Source organism: Fundulus heteroclitus, unplaced genomic scaffold, assembly GCF_011125445.2.
Source record: "Fundulus heteroclitus isolate FHET01 unplaced genomic scaffold, MU-UCD_Fhet_4.1 scaffold_166, whole genome shotgun sequence".
Classification (NCBI taxonomy): domain Eukaryota; kingdom Metazoa; phylum Chordata; class Actinopteri; order Cyprinodontiformes; family Fundulidae; genus Fundulus; species Fundulus heteroclitus.
In genome coordinates this window covers 280,474-300,384 of record NW_023396578.1, presented here as the reverse complement: position 1 = coordinate 300,384, position 19,911 = coordinate 280,474, and the positions used below count along the sequence as shown (strand labels likewise).

General features: G+C 38.7%; 1 long non-coding RNA gene across 2 annotated transcripts; it reads left to right on the top strand.

Moving 5' to 3' along the window:
- Window positions 1-14,505: 14,505 nt before the first annotated feature.
- Window positions 14,506-15,985, top strand: LOC118558852. 2 transcript variants are annotated; one of them, XR_004928519.1, is made up of 4 exons: window positions 14,506-14,821; window positions 15,308-15,401; window positions 15,606-15,705; window positions 15,952-15,985. It is a non-coding gene; the product is annotated as an uncharacterized LOC118558852 (long non-coding RNA). The 2 variants fall into 2 exon arrangements; XR_004928518.1 differs by having other exon boundaries at window positions 15,308-15,705.
- Window positions 15,986-19,911: the final 3,926 nt, after the last annotated feature.

Sequence of the window (19,911 nt, the reverse complement as noted above, 5' to 3'; positions counted from 1 at the left end):
TCTAGTGGGTCCCGTGTAGGCTCTGATATAAAAGAACAAAGTAAATATAAAATTATAAAAATGCAAAAATACATACTGTAGAAAGTGATAGAACAATCTAACATGGACAGCACTTATGCATTTAATTTGTCTGCTACTTTTTGCCAGCCCTCTCTCCTGGCTTAAGCAGACTTTGAGGTGTTCCCTGTCATTTTAATTAATGACTCAAATCCGGCATAACCTTCCATTAAAAGCTCGTGTTGTGCTTGGGAGAAAAACTGTGGGCGTTCTTTGGCCATGCTGAACAGCCAACAGCAGCGTTGCTGATCATTGTTTCTACTATCGATACATTTCCCCTTTTAAACAAACGCATGAATGCTCAGTTGTTTCAGATAACTCAATCCAGCCATACTAATCGTAAACAACAGGTGTGTTGGAAGAACCCAATTAGCTGGATCATGATTAGCCGGATGAAATCATCTTGGATGTGTCATTTGATCTCGGATGTTTTAAGCATGATTGTATAGTGGTTTTGATAATCCATCTTCAACATGAATTGAATACAATCTGGTCTTTCTTTTACGAATGAAATAAATTAGAAAAATAAATACATAGAGCAGTCAAAATTAATTAATTCATTAATTCATTAACAGCATTCACTGGTGGTTCACAGAAAATAAAGCTAGCCATGTCATGTCGTCATAGAAACAACTAACAAACAAACTGACCAACTGACGAACCTAACTGACAACACAAATTACTGACATTTATTGTAACATAATTACCCGAAAGGGGTGGTCAACAACACACAAATAGCGCAGTTAGCTCCACCACTGGTCCACTAGTATCTCTGTGTACTGTAACCTAATTCTAAGCTAGCCTTTGAACATAACCACCAATACTACTGAGAAGAGAACCGAATCTGATAGCTTACCATAGCAGAGCACTGAACAGACTGTGTGGAATTTTCGGCTTCCCTTCAGATGCTTGAATCAATCAAGGTATCTGGTATAACCAAGTCTCAGAGTGGATTTAACTGTAAAGTTAATCTTACTGACTGAACCAAATTTTGTCACACATCTGTTTCCAGATGCTGTGACTTATCCTCATGTTTGCTTAAACCAGATTTCTTGAACGAAAAGTCCACAGTTATGCGCTTTCAAAACTAACTTTCAGTCCAGGAAAGTTGGAGGCTCAAATATTTAACCTAAGATGCTTTGCATATTCGTCTAATAAGACATTTTAAAAGCTTATTTTGTGTTGTGTAGAACAAAATTGTCTCCAGATTTAACTCCTAGTTAATCTGAGGTGTCACCCTATTTATGTGGAAAGGGGGGTGATGCTCTTAAAGCCAAAAGTGCTAATTTCCCTTAAAAGAAAGGTGAGAAGCACAAGCTAAAAAAGCTAGTAATTCCTTAAAAAGGTGAAGCCTTGCGCAAAAGCTAGTAATTCCTAAAGAAAGGTAAGCAGTCGCTACAGAGCTCGTAAGTCCTAAAGGTTTGTGATTTGTGGCGGAGTGTTGCACCGAGAAGACAGGTGTGGATGAAATGTCATATGGGGTAAAGATTTTTCTCTGTGGATGCTGTATTGGCAAAGCAAAAGTACACAAAAGGTACAGAAGCTTCACAGTTACATGTCGATAAGAGTTTAGCATATTGAAAACCAGTAACTTTAAAAATATAGCTCTCTAAGTACTATTAGCCATTAAAACAACTTATTTTATAGTAATTTTCACCATATTACCATAATTTCTACTTGTGATCGATCCTACAGCAACACTGCCATCAAGTCAGCTACTGTTGCCAAAAATGTCAAGAAAATCCTTAAATTAGTACTTTCGTTCTGTGTTTAACCCTCTCTTTCCCAAATAAAGCCTTTTAAGGTAATTAGGTAACGTCTGATACTAAATATTTAGGTTTTTTTCATCCTATATATAGTACCATTGACTTAGCTTCTTTGTCTTGCAATTTCTCTCCTTGACAAAACCACTACTGGAATTATGGCAAAAATATCTTGTGTACTCAATCTGTCTTTGACATAAAACGTTATCCTGTACCACTGCTTCTGTGTATTTTCAGTATTCTCTTCCTGTTCTCTCAATCTACAATCTTCAAGGCAGATGGCATCTCAAACTGACCCAGATACTGCTGGGGTGTCTTCCAGGTGAACGATTGCTGCAGAGTTGACTGGGGTCAATTAGTATTATTGTTGTTGTTATTATTATTATTATTATTATTATTATTATTATTATTATTATTATTATTATTATTATTGCAGAAAACACGTGACCTTTTCTGTAAATAGGATTTGTACCATATAGACATTTACTTGTTGGATGAGTTAGGTCCCACTTACAAGAAATGTCTGTCTGTAGGCCTTTTTGGATCATCAGGATTGCATGATGAATAAGAATTACACCAAGATTCAGTTCACTGACATTAGGCCTTTCATTCTATTAGCTCTAAATTCCTTAACTTGGTCTCTAAATACATGGGCCCCATATCAGGGCTAGCCCCTGCTGGGAGGGCATATGGGCTGCTTTGTTAGAAAGAAGGGAGTGTGTGTGCAGAGTTCACCATTCCCTCACTTGCCCATGGAGTTAAACAAATTGATTGGCAGGCTAGTGATTCTCTTGGCACTGTGGTCCTCATTCTTCTACAATAAAAACTTAAAATGTTCTGTGGAGTTCAAACTAAGACGTCTGCATAAGGCATGTACTAGTTAGTATATTCTAAAAACGTCTAATTCTAAACTAAATTTACACCATTGTTAGCATGTCAAGACGCACATATGCTGCTTTGCTGCGCTTTGCAACACGTCCAGTGTGTTTCCTCCTTAACGCTGCTCTCTGCTGAGAGGGAGAGCTATCCGTCAGTGCCGGAAGAACAGAGTAGTTGGACGACACTGCCCTGTTTCTAACCCATCCATCCATTCATCCATCCATCAATCCATCCATCGTCTTCCACTTATCCGGGGTCGGGTCGCGGGGGTAGCAGCATCAGTAGTGAGGCCCAGATGTCCCTCTCCCCGGCGAAAACTAATTTCGGACGCTTGTATCCGGGATCTCGTTCTTTCGGTCATGAACTAAAGCTTATGACCATAGATGAGTGTAGGAACGTAGATCGACTGATAAATCGAGAGCTTTGCCTTTTGGCTCAGCTCTTTCTTCACCACAACGGATCGGTACAGCGCCCGCTTCACAACAGACACCGCACCAATCTGCCTGTCGATCTCCCGCTCCACCTTCCCCTCATTCGTGAACCAGACCCTGAGATACTTAAACTCCTCCACTAGGGACAGCACATCCTCCCCAACCTGGAGAAGGCCCTGTACCCTTTCCCTTGGTGCTAATATACAGCAGTTCAAAAAAGGCCATATTTTGGCTGCAGTGCTTGCTGTTCTCCTATGAAGAAAAGATCAACTAGTACACTAAATTCAATAGATGGGTTGAAAATATCCAATATAAAATACAAAGATTTCCAGGGCATGAAGTATAGTTAAGTTGACTTTTTCTTGGTGTGTGTGTGTGTGTGTTTGTGTGTGGCAGCAGGTGTAGAGGGGGGGCCCAAAAAGACTGCGTTGTACCAGGCACTAGCAAAGCTTTCAGCTGGCCTTCTCCTTGTCATAGACTTTTATAAACGTAGACGCCTCGTTGGGCAGGTTCTGCCAATAGACCAGTTCACGCGTGAGACATCACGAGCTACATCCACGCTACATCCGGGTCACGCTGGTAGGCGAAAACAGTACTGTTTTACAGTACTAGTCATTGTTCTACTTAAATAATTGTCTGAATTAAAATTAGGATATATACTTAAGTCAAGATGTAAACGTTCGTTTCGTAATAATAAACGTACATGTACAATGTATGTAAACCCTCTGGCATGAGTCTGTGAAAAGTGATTAATAAGACAAAAACACCAAAATAATCCTTTATGAACAATGTTTTTTTTAACCTAACGGTGGCGGGTCTTCCTCTTTGCTGAGGCGCCGTCTGTGTCCGACTCCGCTTTCGTATGTTACACAAACATGTCTGAATATGTCCCGATATGGAATAATTGTAGCCGTCAAGTGATTTTATAGCTTTCATGCTCTCTCATGTGTACTGGCTGGGCGTGTTGATAAGGTAGGTGTATATGTCGCGGTACGGAACACTTGCCAGGCATTTCACAAACTCGCTCCATCCCTTCCGGCTTTTGCTGTGAGGATCTGGCAATCTGATACCATCAACCATCAACTTATTCTTATAACGATCTTGTGATACGTTATCTAAAGAACAAAAATATGTCGAGAACTCCTCAGTTTCTTTGTTTGCGTCTGCCATTTGCCTACCAGTCCGGCGTGCATGTGCAAAAAACCAGGATCAAAACAATAACAATGAATTGGTCTATGCTGTGGATGCATCAGAGCGTCCGCCATGCTGAATGTGGCAAATCTGCAGTTAAACTCAGTCACTTAAACAGTATCAGAGTGACTTTAATCTCAGAATATACTTTATATTCGTAATATTTTTATTTTTGTAATCTTACAAGTTTATTTTCATATACCTTTTGTTGTGTTCAAGGTGCTGGACCCAAAGGGCAGACAACCAGGCATGGGGAAAGGAGCAGTTGACAGTTTATTTAGTTCTTAAGGGAACAGGTACAGGTGGCTTCTCCAGAAGCGGGGCAGGTTGAGGAGGATGGAAAGCTCATAGGAGTGGCAGCTGAATAGGTGGAGGGTGGATGGTGTGGCTCGGTAGCAGGAGACTGGTTTGGAATGAGATCCTAGGAAGACAGAGCACAGGTTAGGTTGCAGCAGGAAATAGCTAAAGGCAAAATAAGATTGCTTTCACTGGAGAGGAAGGCTGGCCGATCTACCAACTAAACGGTGACCATCTGGCAGCGAGCACACAGGAGGCCAGGCTCTAAATACTGCTTCTGATGAAGATAGGTCACAGGTGTGTGCAGCCAGCTCCTCCCCGAGCCACACCTATCAAAGAGAGAGAACACACCCAAACCACACCCACACAATCTCACACACCACACCTTTGGCTTCATTCTCCTGATTTTATTCTTGTAAATAATAAAAATAATTAAAAGAATCTAACCTGGCCCTATTACTCCAGGACTAAGATAGTTCTGCAAACTGTGACTATTCTGGAAATGTTCCCTCTTAATTGTCATAATATGACGTTTTTCCCATAATATTACCCATTTCTCATTATATTTGTCTTTTTTCTTTACTTTATTCTCCTATGCCTTTTTCTCATATTAGTAATTGTATCTCTTTAATACTCCCCTTTAAAAGTCTGTTGCTAATCTTTGTCTATACCAGCTCTTAAAAGGTTCACACGGTTTTATGAAATAATGAAGACCACAATGTTTAGATTTAACCGATTGATTTTTTATATTCATAACACATACGCGCGCGCACACACACACACACACATATATATATATATATATATATATATATATATATATATATATATATATATATATATATATATATATATATATATATATATCAGTGACGTGCAGTCAGGGGAGGCGAGTGAGGCCAGGCCTCACTTGTCATCATGGAAAAAAAGAAATTATATAATAACATAATATACATTTTTATTCACTCAGTCATTTGTAATAAGTAATTTTTTTAATCTAATTTCGTCATTTTTTATCATATTCTCTTTAAAATCGCAGACTTTTTGCTATTTTTCATCTAAATCCTTGGTGGCGCTTGATAGCGAAGCCGGTGAGGCCACAGCTATCTTGGCCTCCCCTGGGATTGCGCAATCCCATGTTAACTGCGCTGGCTTCCATTCTGTGAATGCATCTTCCTGTCTCTAGATCATAAATTCAATTGTTCAAACAGTTAAGAACTGATTTTCCATAATTAATGTATGTGGATTATGAATTGTGTTTTGGTCATCATACTGTGTGCAGGTAACATGTTTTCGTGTGCTGCTGGGCAATCATACACGGCAAAGAACAGGTTGTAGGCGCAGGGCAGTCAAACGTTTTTACAGTAGCAGGCCACACACTATCAGGTAGGAGGGTGCACTTATGCCAGTGCCCGAGCCCCGGAGTGGAGAATTTTGAAAAATAGAGTCTCCCTGATGTATTTTGGAAGCTTTCAAGACAGGTGATTATTTAAACAATAGAGTCAGAGTGCATGTTTCAAATTGAATAAAAGGCAAAAATGTGAATGATCAATTCTTCAAAAACAACCTTTTTTTATTATTATTCCTAAAACATTAGTTTTTCACATGATGTTATCATCATGTTTTGGTAATCTCCATTTGCATAAAATTAGTTTAATTTGAATTACTAGCACCACATAAAACAGATCAGATTAGGTGAGGTCTATTCATCTTATTATTATTCACCGTTCTGTTCTAAAAACGATCGTAACATTTCGTCACGAACAAAGTGGAAATTTTATGATAAAAATACAGGGTTGGAATTTGAAATTGATTTTACATGTTGAATTTATTTCAGTCATATCACTCTTTCGAAATCTCTCATCTCAGTTTAATTTCACTTGCACTCATCACACACACGATATCATATCATCGGCGAGGATTCTAGAGACGAACACAAAATGCATCCCCTGAAAAACTTTGATAATTTGCTGCTGTAATATTATATTATATTGTATGTAAAATTATAGATTTTTCAGAATAAAAAGCTAACAGATGTGCATAATTAAAAAATATCAGAAATACAATTATAGAGCATTCAGTATTGTAAGAAAGCCCAAGCTGTTTCTGGATAAATACATTACTGTATGAGTTAAGTTCTATTCCATTTTATGCCTCTTTCCCTGTAAGTTTTAAATGTCCCATGCTCCTGAATGCACCATAGCTTTCTGACGCTAGCCAAGGCATCACACTGGTCTGTGCACTGTGCTGTGTAGATGCACGTTTGATCTTCCGCTTAAGACAAAGCTTTGTTGACTCACGTCGGCTCTCACGGTTTTTTGCTGTGTGTGAATGACAAGAGACCACAACAAATAAATCAGCGGTACCTCGGATAAAAACTTTGGATTTAATGTTGTTCATTACACCCGTAGCGCTGCGACAGACTGGCGACCTGTCCAGGGTGAACCACGCCTCTCGCCCGGTGAACGCTGGAGATAGGCACCAGCAACCCCCGCGACCCCATGAGGGATTAAGCAGATCAGAAAATGGATGGATGGATGGATAACACCCGTAATTTTGTAAACAAATCTGCCAAATAACAACAGTTTTTTTTTCCCCACAAGAGGTTTAATAAAACGTTTTGATATCATTAGTTTAAGAACAAGAAACTGCGTGGGTCACATTTTAATCCGTTTTCTTCGTTGATATTCAGTTGTACAGAGCGAGGCGCGCTCCCGCGACAGTGGATGCATATCTCAGCAGGGATGCACTTTTCGGCATAACACCGGTCTGTGTTTTGATCGGAAAAGTAGCATCTCGGTTGGAACAAGGAACCCAATCACTCCTTAATGTTGCTCTCAGTGGAGACAGATGCAAATTTTTGGGATGTATAATCGGGGAAATGCAGGCGGCGGCAAGAGCTGCTATAGACGGCGATTTGCCGCCGTTGACCGGCTACTGCCCTGTAGGCAAGGCTGGCAGTTCCTTGGCCTCTGGGTAGGGGGCGCTCAAGGGGCACCGCTTGTGATCCCAAGACTGTAGACCAATTGACTTATATATTCATAACACACACACACACACACACACACACACACACACACACACACACACACACACACACACACACACACATACATATATATATATATACACATACATGCATACATCTATTATCTGGACATATATATAAACACACCTATTTATTTAGAATACTTCAAAATCTATATATGCACATCGATCAAAAGCCAATTTGGCTGCCAATATCTATCAATTAGTCTCTATATATTTTTTTACAAGTTAATCTCTATATATTTTTTTACAAGTATATGTAAGTTCCATCTGTATCTTTCTGTCTGAATACTTAAAATATATACACAGGGAACATAGACGTTCACTACTTTCTGCCACATACAATATGGCGGTGATGTTGACGTACAAACGTGCGCCCAATGAGGCATCTACGTTTATAATGTCTATGCTCCTTGTCACATACCTTCATGTCTCCTCGGTTTCCCAGGAAACCGACCGGGGCTCCATTTGAATACATCTAATTATAGCTCGGGGTGGCCTAGTGGCAGTGACGTGCGGTAGGGTTCATAGCTGGTGAGGCACTGACGTCATCAGAGTCAGATTTACAATATATACACTCTACAGAGTAGACTCATTGCATAGTGCTGAAAGAGACTGATTGAGCCAAATCAGTTTACCAAGATACATGGAAAAATATTGATTCTTTGATGGAAAAAAATAAAACTAAATTATTTGTCATTTGATTGGTAACAGTTTGTGAGTTATGATGGATTTCCGCATTTGTAACACATTCTAAAAATATAAAACACATTACGCACATTTCATTAAAATAACAAAACATGAATAATTATCGCTGTCTTACCTCTACTTAATGAAGTCCATAACGCGCTCTTTCTGCACAAAAATATCAGTCATTTTCTAGTAAAAGTTCTCTTTATCTTTCTTCAGTTTTAAAAGTCTCTCAGTCTCAGTGGAGATCACTGCCAGGGAGGAAAGTCTTCCTTGATCAGTCCCATTCCGGCTGTATGTTTAGAGTCTTTTTAGTGCTTATTGTTTAGCATAACTCGCTAATAAGAAATCCATAACTTGCTGTCACTCTACAGTTTTGGGATCCTGAGCGGTGCCCCTTGAGCGCCCCCTGAATGTTTACAGGCCTATGTTTCTGAATGTTTACAGGCCTCCTAAGTCCACATCAAACTTTTTTTAATGATTTTAGTGACCTGCTGTCTGATACGTGTTGACTATGACTGTTTAATTATTGTGGGAGACTTCAACTTTCACGTTGACAACAATGAAGACAGAAGTGCAAAAGAACTGTGTGACACACTTAGAAACTTTGGTTTAACTCAACATGTTAAACAGCCAACACACAAACAGGGACATATTTTAGACTTGATCATCACTAAAGGTCTAAACGCTTCTAACGTCAATGTAACTGATGTTGCCCTATCTGATCACTTTTCTGTTACCTTTGAAAGCATAATTACCAGTGACTCATTTAGCCAAAGGGACATCGTAAGAAAACGCACCTTTAAGGACAATGCCACGGAAACTTTTATTCAAGCTTACTCTGCTGCTTCAACCTTGGGCTGCAACTCAGCTGATGAACTACTAGATAACTTTCAGTCTAAAGTCTCAGACATCATTGACTGCATTGCTCCAGTTAAAGTGAAAGTTTTTCCGGGAAGAATAAATTTCCGTGGAGAAATGCTCCAGCAGTTAGATGTGAAAAAAGGGAATCTCGAAAAGCTGAACGCAGGTGGAGACAGAGCAGACTCCAGGTTCACTATGACATCTATAAAGAGAGACTTTACAGATATAACTTACAACTGAAAAATGCAAGAGAATCTTTCTTCTCAGAGATCATCAAGAAAAACATTAATAATGCTCGTGTCTTATTTTCCACAGTTGACAGGCTAACAAATCCTCCTGTGTCCGTGGCTTCTGAACTCCACTCCACCAGGGTCTGCAATAAATTTGCTAACTTCTTTACTGAGAAAATCCTAAATATTAGAGGATCAGTTTGTACATCCACACCAACTCTAAAACCAAAGCCGTATTCAGCTGGGACTTATCCTGACAAAATGTCCCAATTCAGCCAAATAAACTCCAAAAGCTTAGAGCAGATCATTCAGCAGCTAAGTTACTCTTCATGCTGTCTTGATGTTCTACCCACAGTTTTCCTTAAAAAAGTTTTACCTGTCATAGCGTCTGAGTTGACTCAGATAATAAACACGTCCCTCCTTTCAGGTGTTTTCCCCCAGTCCCTAAAAACAGCAGTTATCAAACCACTGTTAAAAAAGAACAATTTAGACAAACTACTACTCCAGAACTACAGGCCCATCTCAAACTTCCCCTTTATCAGTAAGATTATTGAAAAAGCTGTGTTTCAACAATTAAACACCTTCCTAACAACGACCAGCCGCTTTGACGTTTTCCAGTCAGGTTTCTGCGCTCACCACAGTACAGAGACCGCCCTTATCAAGGTTTTTAATGACATCCGTATAAATACAGACTGTGGAAGAACCACCATGCTGGTTCTATTGGACCTCAGTGCAGCATTTGATACTGTCGATCACTCCATTCTGTTAGACCGTCTGGAAAACTGGGTCGGCCTCTCTGGTACAGCTCTCAACTGGTTTAAATCCTACTTAAAGGAGAGGGACTTTTTTGTATCAGTAGGTAACTTTACATCAGAGATGACAAAAATTACATGTGGGGTTCCCCAAGGGTCCATTCTGGGTCCCCTCCTTTTCAATATCTACATGCTCCCTCTTGCTCAGATAATAAAAAACAACAACATCAGCTACCATAACTATGCAGACGACACACAGCTCTACATCACCATGTCACCAGGTGACTATGGACCAGTTCAAGCACTGAGTAAATGCCTAGAAGAAATCAATGTCTGGATGTGCCAAAATTGTCTTCAGTTGAATAAAAACAAAACAAAAGTAATAACATTTGGACCAATAGAGGAGAGATCAAAAGTTAGCACACAGCTTCAGTCGCTTCAACTAAAAACCACTCATCAGGCCCGAAATCTGGGAGTAGTGATGGACTCAGACCTGAACCTCCAAAATCATCTAAAGACAATTACAAGGTCGGCTTTCTATCACCTGAAGAACATTTCTCGGATTAAAGAACTAATGTCTCAGCGGGATCTGGAAAAACTAATCCATGCGTTTATTTTTAGTCGAATAGATTACTGCAACGGTGTTTTCACAGGTCTGCCTAAAAAGTGGATCAGACAGCTGCAGCTGATCCAGAACGCTGCTGCCCGCGTCCTCACTAAGACTAAGAAAGTAGAGCACATCACCCCAGTTCTAAAGTCCTTAAACTGGCTCCCTGTATCTCAGAGAATAGACTTTAAAATACTTCTGGTAGTCTATAAATCCCTAAATGGCTTAGCACCTAAATACATTACAGACTTGTTATCAGTGTATCAACCATCCAGACCACTCAGGTCTTCTGGCTCCAGCCTGCTCTGCATACCTAGAACCAGAACTAAACAAGGAGAAGCAGCATTTAGTTCCTATGCTCTACTTATCTGGAACAAACTTCCAGAAAATTGTAAAAGTGCGGAAAGCCTGAGTTCCTTTAAATCAAGATTAAAAACACATTTGTTTAAGATTGCCTTCAACTGTTCTAGTTAACTGAATCACCATTTTTTTTTCTATGTACATTTTATTCCTACTTGCTTTTCTGTTTTATTTTGCTATATTTTAATCATGTAAAGCACTTTGCATTGTCTTTGTACTGAATTGTGCTATATAAATAAATTTGCCTTGCCTGCTTAGAGGCCAAAGAACTGCCAGCCTCACCTACAACCAGCTCTTTGTCTTTTATGTTCGCGCAGCAGCACCGAAACATGTTACCTGCACACAGTATGATGACCAAAACACAATTTGTAATCCACATATATTAAATTGTGGGAAATCAGTTAATAACTGTTTGAACAATTGAATTTATGATCTAGAGACAGGAAGATGCATTCACAGAATGGAAACCTGCGCAGTTAACATGGGATTGCTCAATCCCAGGGGAGGCCAAGATAGCTGTGGCCTCACCGGCTTCGCTATCAAGCGCCACCAAGAATTTACATGAAAAATAACAAAAAAAGTCTGCGATTTTAAAGAGAATATGATTTAAAAAAATGAGGAAATTAGATTAAAAAAAAGACCTTTTTATTAGAAATGACTGAATGAATCACAATTTATATTATGTTATCATTATTATATATTTTCTTTTTTTCCATGATGACAAATGAGGCCTGGCCTCACTTGCCTCCCTTGACTGCACGTCACTGCCTAGTGGGCAGAAGGTTGCAAGTATCCGGTTTGATCCCCACAGACTGCCACTGTAGGTCCCTGAGCAAGACCAGTAGCCCGCTCCCCGGGCGCTGTGATAGCTGGCCACTGCTCCCTAAGGGATGGGTTAAATGCAGACGACATATTTCATTGGAATGCACAATTGCAATGTCAACACTATATTCAGGAATATTTAACTGTTACTAAATAATCTGACAAAATAATACTTTCAGTAAAGTTGCAATTTAATTTGTTTGAAATTATGTTTCTCCTCAACATGTAGATGTTAAAATAATTTAAACAATCACAGTGTGCTATTTTTAACTGGAATGCATACTATTTTAGTTTTTACACCAGAAATGAATTAAACATGCAACCAAACATTTTAAATGCCTTTTAAGCATTTAAATAAGACAGTTCTTGTCAATAAATCATTTTTACCAAACAGTACATTTTCATAAAAAATAAGCTCACCTGGGCCTTGTTTCAGAAAGAATGGCCGATTTTGGATTCAAACATAAAGTGCATTACAGTATTCAAGTCTAAAACTGACAAATGCATGAACGGCCATCTCTAAGTCAGTGCGATTTACACAAAATATAACTTTAGTCAGCAAACCCAGATGATAAAAGCTAGATTTGACTTCAGTGTTAATTTGTTTATCAAAGGTAAACACATGGTCGAATATTACACCCAGATTTCTAAGGTTTTTTTAACTTAAAAGGCATAGCACTGATGTCTGTGGTAGCAATATCACAGACATCAGTGCTTTGATGATTTAAGAACAAAATATGTTTACCTAGTGACTGTTTAACAGCAGTTATGCAGTCTACAAAAGATAAAACTGTGTTGGTCATACTTGGTTTAAGAGACATTTAGATTTGTAAATCATCAGGATAACAGTGAAAAGACGCTTTGTGCGCAGACAGAACCTCCCCTGTTGGTAACATTTATAGGGAAAATAAAAGAGGACCAAGAATGGAACCTTGTCGTACTCCACAAAGATAAGGGGCACAAGAGGAGGATAGATTGTTAATCACGACAGAGAATGTTCTATCTTTCAGATAAAAAGTGAACCACTTCGGTGCAGTGCCACTAATAGCGACAAAGTGTTTCAAACGAGACAAGAGGATATAATGGTCCACCAAGTCAAAAACTACTAAGGTCCAATAAAACCAGGCTCACAGGGCACTTACTATCTACAGAGAGCAATATCATTATGTATTATCAGTAAGGCAGTCTCAGTACTGTGCCTCAATCTGAGACCCAATTGATTTTTTTCAAATATAAGAAAATAATTATTCTAAGAATGTCTGTAGTTGTTTTAAAAAAAATCTAACTTTTTTGAAAGAAAAGGTAAATGTCAATTCGGTCTAAAATTAGATAGAATTGAAGAATCAAGGTAAGGCTTGAGGATGTTACATCTCTCATGCACAAGGCTTCTTCAGTTCTGATTATTGTGTTATAACAGACTTATAAATTAACACCAAGATGGATGGTGGAGAAGGAGACCAGTGAACTGTACCAGACTGGAGCAGGTGGATGATGACAGCTGGAGCTGGTGGACGCAGAGGAGCTGGAGCAGGCGGACGTGAGGGAGCAAAGGCTGGCGGACGTGAAGGAGCAGAAGCAGGGGGTATAGAGCTGGCTGAGGAGAGTTTAAGATGTTGGTGGACAGGTGGGCTGAGTAAGTCTAATTAGAGGTGGCAGATGGAAGTGATCTGGAGTGGAGTGATGACTCGAGGTAACTGGGCTGTGTGTGAGGTGTAAAAGTCTGGAAAATGTCCAAAAAGAAGCGAGCCAAAACTGTACCCTGACACACTGTTGTAAGCCTGTATAACAATACTACTCAAAATCAAAGAGCATCAGCCACTCAGTGAAAGGTGATCAAAGCAACTGTGTGATTTTCCAGCTATTAGACATTATAACCAACACAGCTTCCAACAAACTGAATAAGTGTTTACATCTCTGCTGTTTTTGCAAAGTTTTTCATTCTTGTAAATTGTCTGTTAAGATTTTTCTGCACAAATACACACTTATGTTATGCATACTTTATGCATTACCCTACTCAGTTGCACATTCCTTACTCCACCATCATTTTTAATCACAGTAGAGTATTTTTTTCAGAGTTGTAAATTTGTTATCTCTGTACAGTATCTTTTTCTTATTTTTATGGATTTTACCTCTGTATCTGAGTATTTCCATTTGTGTTTCAATTTGTTGCTGGGACACCGGAAATTTCCCACTGTGGGACAATAAAGGATTTTCTACTCTATTCTACTCTATTTACTGAATTGCTCAGCCAGACATTACTGACTGAAAAGATATGTCAGATTTACGTTTTTTGCATATTGTTCAGGTGAGTATTGTTAAATTATCTTCTACACCTCCTTGGCTGCTTCACTGCACAGGCCTATAATCTTACTAAATTAACTTATAGAAATGACAAAGGAATTAGTAAAGATGGATTTGAAAATATCTGTTTGGTGAGGAACTATGATTGCAAAAATGCTAAAGAAAACAGGTGACTGTTTAGATGGTATAACCCTTTAAAACAATAGCTGTGTCTCAATTCGGCGGCTGCGTCCTTCGAAGGACGCGTTTTAAGGCCGGTGACGTCACAGCGATGCGCGGAGGCTGTCCCATTTGGCCAAAATTTTGAGGATGCTTAGAATGCAGCCTTCAAATGCGTCCTCCTTTTCCCCGAATTCTGAGGATGCATCGCTACCATCCTTAGTGGCCTCGCCTGCCATAAGATTTCCCGAGGTGCTTTGCTCGCTTTTTTTTTTTTAGTAGTTGAAGAAAAAAAAGAAAGAAGGCGGATTTTCATCAAGACTGGAAAGCAGCAGCGGCGCTGGCAGTAGTGCTGAGTACAGCTTTAAATGTAAGTAGTTTGTTTTTATTTTTTTAACTGAACATTATTAAAATACATGACGGTAACGGAGCCACCGGAATTTGTAGGACCAGTTAAAGCTTAGAGCTAATCTGTTGATACGAGACGTTCATCAACATTAAAAGCCTTCATAAAAATCTCACAATTTTTGATTTTAACCTACATCTTATTGTAACTGCGCTGATAACTGTGTCCCTCACAAATTCGATCAATTTATTCTCATACAGTTTATTACAAATGATTAGAACTGTCAAAGCTTAATGCAGCTGAAGAAATAACATCAGTCCAGCTGTACTGGGCTGTCAATACTGCAAAAGTTTTGTTTGAATACTCAATAACGTATAGTTAATTTACAGTACAGTATAATAAGGTTTAAAGTATAATTCACTTGAAGAACAACACCGGCGTAATTATACAGAACAGTCATTTTGCCTGTTGACATAAGAGAAATATGCTTTACATGTTATTTTGTTCTAGGGAGCAGGGAGCATACAGAGGAGTTGATAAAACTCCGTGGGCAAAATGACCACCTCTTTACCAGGGCCAAAAATACTGCCACAGTCTGATGGAGGTAAGAGTTGAGACATAATTCCATATACATGTTGCATTTGTATGTAAAAGTCACACAAGTTCAAAGAAGTCCTGTTCAAACACCAACGTACAAATATAATCTTTTGATCACATCAAATGATGCCCAGATGTCACTTTTTTTAATCTTATAGTTGTGATAGTAGTGATCCTTGTGTGTTTATCTCTTCTCATTTCTCTTGTTTAGAACAATCCTGCAAAAAACGGGTCTGGAGGGTGAAGTTGAGCCACAACAGGCCAGAAAAAAGTGGGACAACTTGAAAAAAAAAAATACAAAGGATGTTCAGGTTTGGGTAATGTAATGAAATACACACACACACACACATATATATATATGTGGCCAAATATATATATATATATATATATATATATATATATATATATATATATATATATATATATATATATATATATATATATATATATATACATATATAGATATATATATATATGAAACACTCCTTTTTTCTAGCTTCAAAGAAACACTACAGAAAATTGCATCTGTTGACACAAATTGTTTTCCTCTACTTTAGGAATGCAAAGATCCAGGGACAGGCAGGGGGTCAGTGGGAAGCCTGACTGAAGCCCGCTCCGCGCTGCCAGGGGCCCAGCAGACGACAGCGTAGAGGAAGGCTGAGGCCACCACAGAGTAATAAAAGGTCTTAAGCAGAGGCCTTCCCACTCCAAAGGACCTCAGCCTCCTCAGGAGGTGGAGGCGGCTCTTGCCCTTCTTGTATAGAGCATCGGTGTTATGAGTCCAGTTATTGTTGATGTGAACACCCAGGTTTTTGAAACTCTCCACAGTTTCTATGTCCTGCCCCTGGATGTTCACAGGTGAGTGAGGTGGGGGTCTTCTCCTGAAGTAGATCACCATCTCCTTGGTTTTATTGGTGTTTAAACACAGATGGTTCTTCTCACACCAGTCCACGAAGACCATGATGACCGACCGGTACTCCAGCTCGTTCCCCTCAGACACACAGCCCACAAAGGCAGAGTCATCAGAGAACTTTTGAAGGTGGCAGCTTGTAAGTAAAGTCCGAGGTGTAGAGGGTGAAACGAAATGGAGACAGAACGGTGCCCTGGGGGGCCCCCGGTGCTGCAGAGTGCCACCTCTGACTGACAGCCGTGCAGCCGCACGTACTGAGGGCGGTCAGTGAGGTAGTCGATTGTCCAGTCAGCTAGATGTTTGTCCACTCCAGCATCCTCCAGCTTCTCCCTCAGCAGCAATATATTTCTCTTTTGTGGAATATTAGTCAGTGATGGCAATACATTTAGTCTATTGGTGATGTTGAAACAACTTTCAAAAAATTCTTAAAAAGCCATTATTCATCCTAATATTACCAAAATACTTAAAGATTAAAATTCCTGTACAAAACAATTTGATTGCCCTAAGATTCCATGCTTTTTCAACAAAAAACTGTAAAATATAATTTTAAAAATATTGGCAGTACCAACCTAAATTCATAAATTTCTATAAAATTCATGGTTTAACATAAAATTATCAAGATAACTCAGATTACCCTGTTTATAGCACCAACAAAAATGGTGTGTGGTCCATGCCAGTGTGCAACCTCTACTTCCTGTTGACCGCAGCCATGCATAACATCAACTTCTGATGACATTGCATAGCCTGGTTAATTAATTTCAAACCAGTGGATGGAAATAATGGATGAAAATAATTAGCATTTTCTTTTTTGCAGCATTTTCAAAGTTCGCTCACAATTCACATGACAATTGGATAGAAACATAGCTAATAACTTAAGAAACATACAATAAAAGAGAGAGAACCGCTACTTGTCAACTGCTAAGGGTAAAACTCTGTGTATATTCTGTATTATCTCTGAAAAATAATTATATTGAGTTCAAATGTCAACTGCGAATTCATTCAATAATAATGTCTCTTTTTAATAATAATAAAAATGTATTTCCTAATGTGTACTAAGTTTAGCGTAGATTCAACATTTTGGAACATGTACCAGCATATATTCTTGAAAATGTATAAAACTGAACGTATACATCTCATCCCATATTGGTAACTTGAGTTTTGCATAGACATTATGAGATCTGGTTGAAATATGGTCATTTAAATTTTGTGCCAATCTTTGACAAAACAGTTTTCCATGTATAGCGTTGACATTTTTTGAATATGTAAAACATTTTTCATATTGCTCCTTTTGCTGCATCTATAGATAGCATGACACTAGGCACTAAAGTAAAACTGTAGGAGGAGATGTCAAAATAGGATTTTCCCGACGTAACAAAATTAAACTCTAGTTAAGTGAAAGTCGGCATGACCTATATCACAAAATGCAGAATCGCCGAAGGAACATGGTGATACAAAGTTTTTGAGTGTGTGCTGTGTAGTTTGGGAGTCAAAAGTCAAAAACACATTGTCCTGTATAACAGTTATTGAGGGTCTGAATGTTTGTCTGAGGAGCTATTGTGGGTTGTTGTTTTTGTTTTTTTACTAGACAGCTATATCAGAATATGTCCAGCATTTTCTGTTTCTTCTGACTTTTAGTTGAGAAGAAGAAGAATGAAAAAAATATTGTAAAATCACAGCGTGGTTTCCTGCTCTACATGGAGCAGGTGAACAGCCGTGCCTTGCACTGGTGACTGGGCAACCTGGCAACATTTAAATATACTACAGTGTGTTCCTTTCTCCCCAACTGCGTGTGGGAAAAGTTATTTGCTGTCTATTAAAGGTCACTACACACAAACTGTAGATCTATATTTGTGTGAATGTGTGTGTGTGTGTGGGGGGGGGGGGGGGTGGGGGGGAGGGTTGCCGGGTGGGGGTTCAGACTTTGGATGACCAGCTGCTAATGTTGGCATTCTGCAAAACACTGACCTGAGTGACAGCAAGAACCAGCATGCGTTCCATTTTCCAGCTTAGCAAACAGACCCCCTGAATTAAACTCTTTGTTTATTATGTACTGCACTCATTTCAGAATGTCGCACAGACAGAGGAGTGAAGGTTTTTTATTAATTGGAAAAAAATTATAGGCACAGCCGTTCTGCTGCTTTTCCCAAAAAATTATTACTTACTAAAGAGGGGGGGAAGCTCTGCCTTTTCAACTGTATATTAAAGGAAAAATAGAAAGTAAAGAGTTTGTAAAGATACTCTACAGGTTGTATCTCTACTAATTCTGTGGATAAGGCATATTTTATCACTTCATGTTTTAATACAGGAAGGATAAGGGATGCCCATAATTACCATGGCTATATACTTTTTCTATAGCATGACAAACAAACCCTGAAATAACTGCTGTGACTATTGGTAAGACAGAACATCTAGCATTATATGCAGGTAATATAGTGTTGTTTAAGTCTAATTTCCATAGATTTATTCCTTCTCTTCAAGAACTGATAATATTTCATTCCATTCTACTACTTGATAAAAAGGTGAATGAAAACTTACTAAAGAGAATTTCTCGTTTTAAATCTTTAAAAAACATAAAAACAAAAATGCATAAAAGATAAAAGAATGAATAAAAGATATAAATCTGGAATAAAAAGCTAGAGTATTAGTAAGTATCAAAAGCCTTCCTGAATGAAAGTGTCTTTAGAAAGACCCAGTTTAATGATTGAGCAGGGATGCAGAGGAAGCTAATTCCAGTGTTTGTGCTCCATGGGCAGAGTTGGGTATAGGAACAACTAACATGTACACTGTTATATTTACTCAAGTAGCTTTTAAGAAAATATTGTAATAGTGAAAGTAATTTTAATGTGAAAGACTTTCATTCTTACTTGAGGAAATTTATGCAAAGAAAAACATACCTTTTATTCTGTAAACATCGGGCTCTGTGCCGCTCATTACCTTTACTTTTGTTTTAAGAATACAATTATCTTTCATAGTGGAAAGATTGCTCAACTTCTTGTCACCTGACTTTGTGTGACCAATCAAGTGAAGCCACACAGTCACATTACCACACACACAAACTCTCTGTGGGTAGAAGGCACGGAGGTCATTGCCAAAGCCTGTGGATATTTCAGCTCACAAGAACTCAGCATCAAACTTGAGAAAACACATTGCAGTAAGTATGACATATATCTTTGATTTAGTTCATAAATATCTTTACAGTTACAATGCTATAGATAACTTAATGACGGTAATTGACTATTGGATGTTACATTGTGTAAAACTATAAAAATATTGTTTGAAATTAGTAGGTGCACACCCTTGCAGCATTTGCTAATTTACACTAAATTTGCTACTGTAGCTGTGCCCAAATTCAGAGGGTACATCCTTCAAAGGACCCCATCTATGTGGCGCACATAGATGGGGTCCCCTTTAAGGGATTTTGAGACCGTGAAGGCTGGAAGTGAGCAGCTGTGAATTTGAACGGGCTCTAGCCTTCGCCAGCTTTTCCTGCCCTTACTGTAGCATAAATGATGTTGCCTAGCAACCATAAAAATCAGTAAAATGTCTTTAGTATCATCCTTTATTGTATGTAGTTAGAACAAACACATTGTACAAACATTCTGATTTC